Source organism: Ranitomeya variabilis, chromosome 7, assembly GCF_051348905.1.
Source record: "Ranitomeya variabilis isolate aRanVar5 chromosome 7, aRanVar5.hap1, whole genome shotgun sequence".
Classification (NCBI taxonomy): domain Eukaryota; kingdom Metazoa; phylum Chordata; class Amphibia; order Anura; family Dendrobatidae; genus Ranitomeya; species Ranitomeya variabilis.
In genome coordinates this window covers 194,975,152-194,981,151 of record NC_135238.1, presented here as the reverse complement: position 1 = coordinate 194,981,151, position 6,000 = coordinate 194,975,152, and positions in this window count along the sequence as shown.

Below are 6,000 nucleotides of genomic sequence, written 5' to 3'. Positions count from 1 at the left end.
CTTCATTACCCCATATCCCACCGCTACACGGGAGTGGGAAGAGAGTGGCCATGTGCCAGAATAGGCGCATCTTCCAGATGTGCCTTTTCTGGGGTGGCTGGGGGCAGATGTTTGTAGCCAGGGGGGGCCAATAACCATGGACCCTCTCTAGGCTATTAATATCTGCCGTCAGTCACTGGCTTTACCACTCTGGCGGGAGCTCACGACAATTTTTTCCGCGATTTAACCCTTTATTTTACAAGCTGCAGCGGCCACATTTTGCACATACACACCACTAATATTAGTAGTGTGGAATATGCAAAAAAAAAAAGGGATATGAGATGGTTTACTGTATGTAAACCATGTCTCATATCATGTCGGGTTTGTGAAGGAGAAAGAAAAAGCCTGCAATTGAATTACCGTCTTATCACATATCTCGCGCTGAATTAAATATAAATACAATATATATATATATATATATATATATATATATATATGTCTCAATGACATATATAAATATTATCTATCTATCTATCTATCTATATATATATATATATATATATATATATATATACTGTATATATGTTTTACCGAACATTTGAGCCCATAAATCCATTAGATGTCGGTTTTGCAAGCCTGCGAGAAAATATCGCTGTACAGATGCCATACGGATTACATACGGAGGATGCCATGCGCAAAATATGCTGCCACACCCTGCCTACGGATGACATGCGGATCACTATTTTGGGAACATTTCTGCGTATTACGGCCGTAAAAAACGGACCGTATTTTCATACGCTGAGTGTGACGTTGGCCTATGTGTGTATCTTTTTATTTTTAAATACAAAGTTAATAATGGGGGTGTTTGATAGACACCTCTCCATTACTAACCCCTGATCTTGAAGTCAGCTGACATTATACAGCTGACATCAACCCCAAAAACTATTACCCCAATTGCCACCGCACCAGGGTAATCAAGAAGAGCCGATGCAACATTTCTGGGGAGGCTGAGGACTGGTCTTATTAGGCTGAGAAAGAGTCAATATCGATGGACCTTCCCAGCCTATTAATAGCCCCCAGCTGTCTGCTTTGCCTTAGCTGGTTATTAAAAATAGGGTCAAGTATTGGCATGGCTCTGATTAGTTGGTGCAACATGTGACCTGGCCTGTATAAATGCCCGATCATGATGGGTGCCATTGTGCTCTGACTAGCATAGGGACAGTATAAAATAAATGATTTAAAACATGAAGTGGGGTCCCCCCTATTTTTAATAACCAGCCAAAGGAAAGCAGACAGCTGTGAGCTTGTCTTATTATGCTGGAAAAGGGCCAATATCCATGGACCTTCCCAGCCTATTAATAGCCCCCAGCTGTCTGCTTTGCCTTAGCTGGTTATTAAAAATAGGGTCGACCCCATGTAATTCTTTTTTGGTCCCACCCCATGTTTAATAACCAGCAAAGGCAAAGCAGACAGCTGGTGGCTGGTATTAATTGTCTGGGAAGGTCCATGCCTTCCCAGCATAATAAGACCAGCTCACAGCTGTCTGCTTTCCTTTGGCTGGTTATTAAAAATAGGGGTGACCCCACTTCATGTTTTAAATCATTTATTTTATACTGTCCCTATGCTAGTCAGAGCACAATGGCACCCATCATGATCGGGCATTTATACAGGCCAGGTCACATGTTGCACCAACTAATCAGAGCCATGCCAATACTTGTCATGGCTATGAAGGCTCCAGAAGTGCAGACAGCCTCAAAGCTTGATAATTGGCTGCGCTGCAGCCTGTCAACAAACTTTGTTTGGCACCGAACCCAAACAGTAAACGGACCTCCGGAAAAAAGCCTGTGTTCGGAGTTTGGTACCTGAAGCCAGGTATGAACCCTGAATAGGTTCGGGTTCGCTCATTGCTACTTATCATCAAATATAATGATGAGCTTTTTCATATGAAAACAAACTTAAATGGGTTGCCCAATGAACAAAGAACATTTTAATTAATACATTTTAGAATAAAATATCAGAATAATATAATATGTTATGTGAGAGCAGTAAAAAGCATATGGTCCCATGGCCTAATTTAAAAATGTAGTAACAACGGATAAAAAACCTTATAAATAATGTAACAACGGATAAAAAAAGATGCAAACAAAAGTGATCCCAAACACGGTATCATGTGCAACTTGAGATAAATACGCTCTGGCAATAGTAGAAAGATGCAGGGGAAAAAATGTGAAGATATAAATGTGTTTTTTTAAATTTATCAACACGTTTCAAAGCACACCTGCCAAATATAATGGGCCAAATATTCTTGGAGGACCCTCCCGGCTTTGCGGGTCAAATATACTTACCCTGTGGGCCAGAGTTTGACATATGTGCTCTACAGCGTGCTTTGATCCCACAACCCATCATTGCTAGAAAGGGAGCAGTCAGACGGCAGTATGACACCGACGACAATCACATCGCAATGCTCAGACTAGCCGGTGGATCTCCTGACCCGCGCATGACAGCTTCACATATTTCTATGCATTTTTCATGCATAAGTCAAAGAGTCGCCATCCAGTCCATACACTGCGATGTGATTGTTGTCCATGTTATACAGCCAACTGACTGCGCCCTAATTCGTATCCTTTAGAGGCAATTAATTGTTTATTGGTCTACCCATTCTCTACCCTCCGTAAGCGACTCTCGACTAACATTTGCACTAATCCGTATGTCCCAGTCCCGGGTCCAAGACCTCTCCCGAGTGGCACCAATTTTTTGGAATGATCTACCCCAGGAAATTAGGACAGTTACATGTCCTACATGTTCGGGCCCCTGGTGAAGTTACACAGTTTTAGGCGCTCCCTAAAAACACATCTGTTTAGGGCGGCCTATCACGTTCCTTAATGAAAGCACTTTTTATATATAGCCCATTCCGTACTTCTCTAATCATAACCCTCCATCAATCTCCACCGCACCCAAGAGCACCACAACTATAGGCTGGTGATCAGCTCATGCAGCCCTTATTTATCCCCCATTTCCTCAAGATGGCTGGACCATCATTGTAAATAAGCATCTTTACTTTGTGTCTCCTCCCCACCTCATTGTAGATTATAAGCTCTTACGAGCAGGGTCATCAATATCTTTGCTTTAATTATTATATTATCTTTAACTATGTTACTCATGACTGTTCTATACGAACCTCTGAAATGTAAAGCGCTGCGGAAAATGTTGGCGCTATATAAATAAAGATTATTATTATGGATCCTATTTGTAGCCCTTTTCACATTGCCATCTTTACACTAAGCATAACACATTATTTAAGCTTTGCCCTGGGGGAGGGTTTAAGTAAAACACAAAAGTTCTGCATAATTTAATTTGTAATTTTAAAAATTGATATAATTACATTACTAAAATTAACAGTTTTTTGTCTTGATTTATTCCGGTCTGATTCATGTAGCCTGAGAGGTGCCTGGGAAATAATGCCACAGAAGCTGCTTGCAGATATTCCGATCACTTTAATACATCTATATGGTTACTAAAGGCTACGGACAGAAATAGAATAAGGCATTTTCGTCAGCTGCTATATTTAGCATACACTATAATTATGTTTATGGCAAGGTTCCTTGTTATTTTTGCTACTTAAGCATACATTATAATGGGTGGAGTGATTTGCTATGTTGCCAATACAGTTTGTCTCTGAATTCTGGGAATAAGGAATTTTGTGTTTGGGATACAAAAAAAAGTGTAACAGCTGGAACACGTCACAAAAAAAAACAAGAAAACAAGATTCTCTTTGGAAGTTGGATGTGTGTATATATGGCTAGGTTTTATATCATATCATGTTTTATTCATTAATCGGTGGATTCGTCAGAGCTTAAAGGGGTGGTCCGAAATTAATATTTATTGGAATCTTGTCTGTCGAGTTAATGTCATAATTAGGCTACGTTCACATTTGCGTTGTGCGCCGCAGCGTCGTCGCCGCACCAAAACGCATGCGTCGTGCGGCCCTATCTTTAACATTGGGGCCGCATGGCGCCGCATGTACATGCGTTGTCATGCGTTTTGGTGCGTCGTACGCCGCATGCGGCGTTAGGGCGCACCTGTCAGGGCGCGGCAAACGCAACATGTTGCATTTTTTTTGCGGCGCCGACTTTTTAAAAAACGCATGCGTCGTGTTTGCGTCGCTTTTGCGTCGTCGATGCGCCTTTTTTACCATTGATTTGCATTGACAACGCAGACGACGCAAGTACTTGCGTCGTGGTGCGTTGTACGACGCATGCGTTTTCCAAAAAAAATGCAAAAATTGTCTAGACTTTTTTGTTCATAACGCAACTGCGTTTTTGTTTGCGTTGTGCGTTGCGGCGCCGACGCTGCGGCGCACAATGCAAATGTGAACGTAGCCTTAGAGATGAGCGAATTTGATTGGGTCCCTGCTTATTCGGCAAGCTGGTTTTAGCTGAGAAATACTGATGTAAAATCCTGACCAAATCCTGATGCAATCCTGAATGTGGACACATACCCTAATAAGCAGGTACTGGGACTCAGTAACACAAATGCTGCAGAGCAAAGTCTAAGGGTGTGTTTCCACGTTCAGGAAACGCTGCGTTTTTGACGCTGCGTTTTTCCGCAGCGTCAAAAACGCAGCGTCCAGATGTTACAGCATAGTGGATGGGATTTCATGAAATCCAGACTCCACTATGCGTTAAAAAACGCATGCGTTTTTGCCGCGAAAACGCATGCGTGGTGCGTTTTTTTGAAACGCAGCATGTTGCTACTATGAGCAAAACACGCAGGTACACCGCAGGTGACCTGCCAGTGACCTCAGGTGCAGTTTTGGTCAGGATTTTACCTGCATAAAATCCTGACCAAAGCCTGAAGCAAAACTGAACGTGGAAACATACCCTTAGGGTGAGTGTCCACTGTCAGGAAACGCTGCTTGTTTGACGCTGCAGCGTCAAACACGCAGCGTCCAGATGTTCCAGCATAGTGGAGGGGATTTGTTGAAACCCGCACGCGGCGGCCCTACGACTCCGGACATGCTGCGCGTCTTTTCAGATCGCAGCATGTCCGTACACCTTGCAGGGACGCAGCGTCCCCGCAAGGCATATCACAGGGCCCTATGGCGAGGGGTGCGATGATCCCGGATGTGTACTGTACACATCCGGCACCATCGCATCCCAGAAAGGGGGCGGGGCTTAGCGCCGAGCGGCTTCGCCGCTGCGGCGATACCGCCGGCCATCCTGAGCATGGACACATACCCTTAGGGTATGTGTCCACGTTCAGGATGGCATCAGGATTTGGTCAGGATTTTTCATCAGTATTTGTAAGCCAAAACCAGGACTGGAGCAATTAGAGGAAAAGTATAACAGAAACATATGCACCACTTCTGCATTTATCACCCACTCCTGGTTTTGGCTTACAAATACTGATGAAAAATCCTGACCAAATCCTGATGCAAACCTGAACGTGGACACATACCCTAACTGTATTTTATCACTCAACAATAAAGATCTCCTTGCAGGGAGATAAAAAGGCAAACAGGAAATACAACAATTTAAACAGTATAACAGGTGGTCAAGTAAACAGTCTTTAGTTAACAGTTTCACTTAAGGTACCTTCACACGAAGCGACGCTGCAGCGATAGCGACAACGATGCCGATCGCTGCAGCGTCGCTGTTTGGTCGCTGGGGAGCTGTCACACAGACCGCTCTCCAGCGACCAACGATGCCAAGGTCCCCGGGTAACCAGGGTAAACATCGGGTTGCTAAGCGCAGGGCCGCGCTTAGTAACCCGATGTTTACCCTGGTTACCAGCGTAAAAGTAAAAATAACAAACAGTACATGCTCACCTGCGCGTCCCCCGGCGTCCGCTTCCTGTACTGTGTGAGCGCCGGCCCTAACAGCAGAGCGGTGACGTCACTGCTGTGCTTTTACTTTCACTTTAGGGCCGGCGCTCAGAGCAGGAAGCGGACGGCGAGGGGACGCGAAGGTGAGTATGTACTGTTTGATATTTTTACTTTTACGCTGGTTACCAGGGTAAACA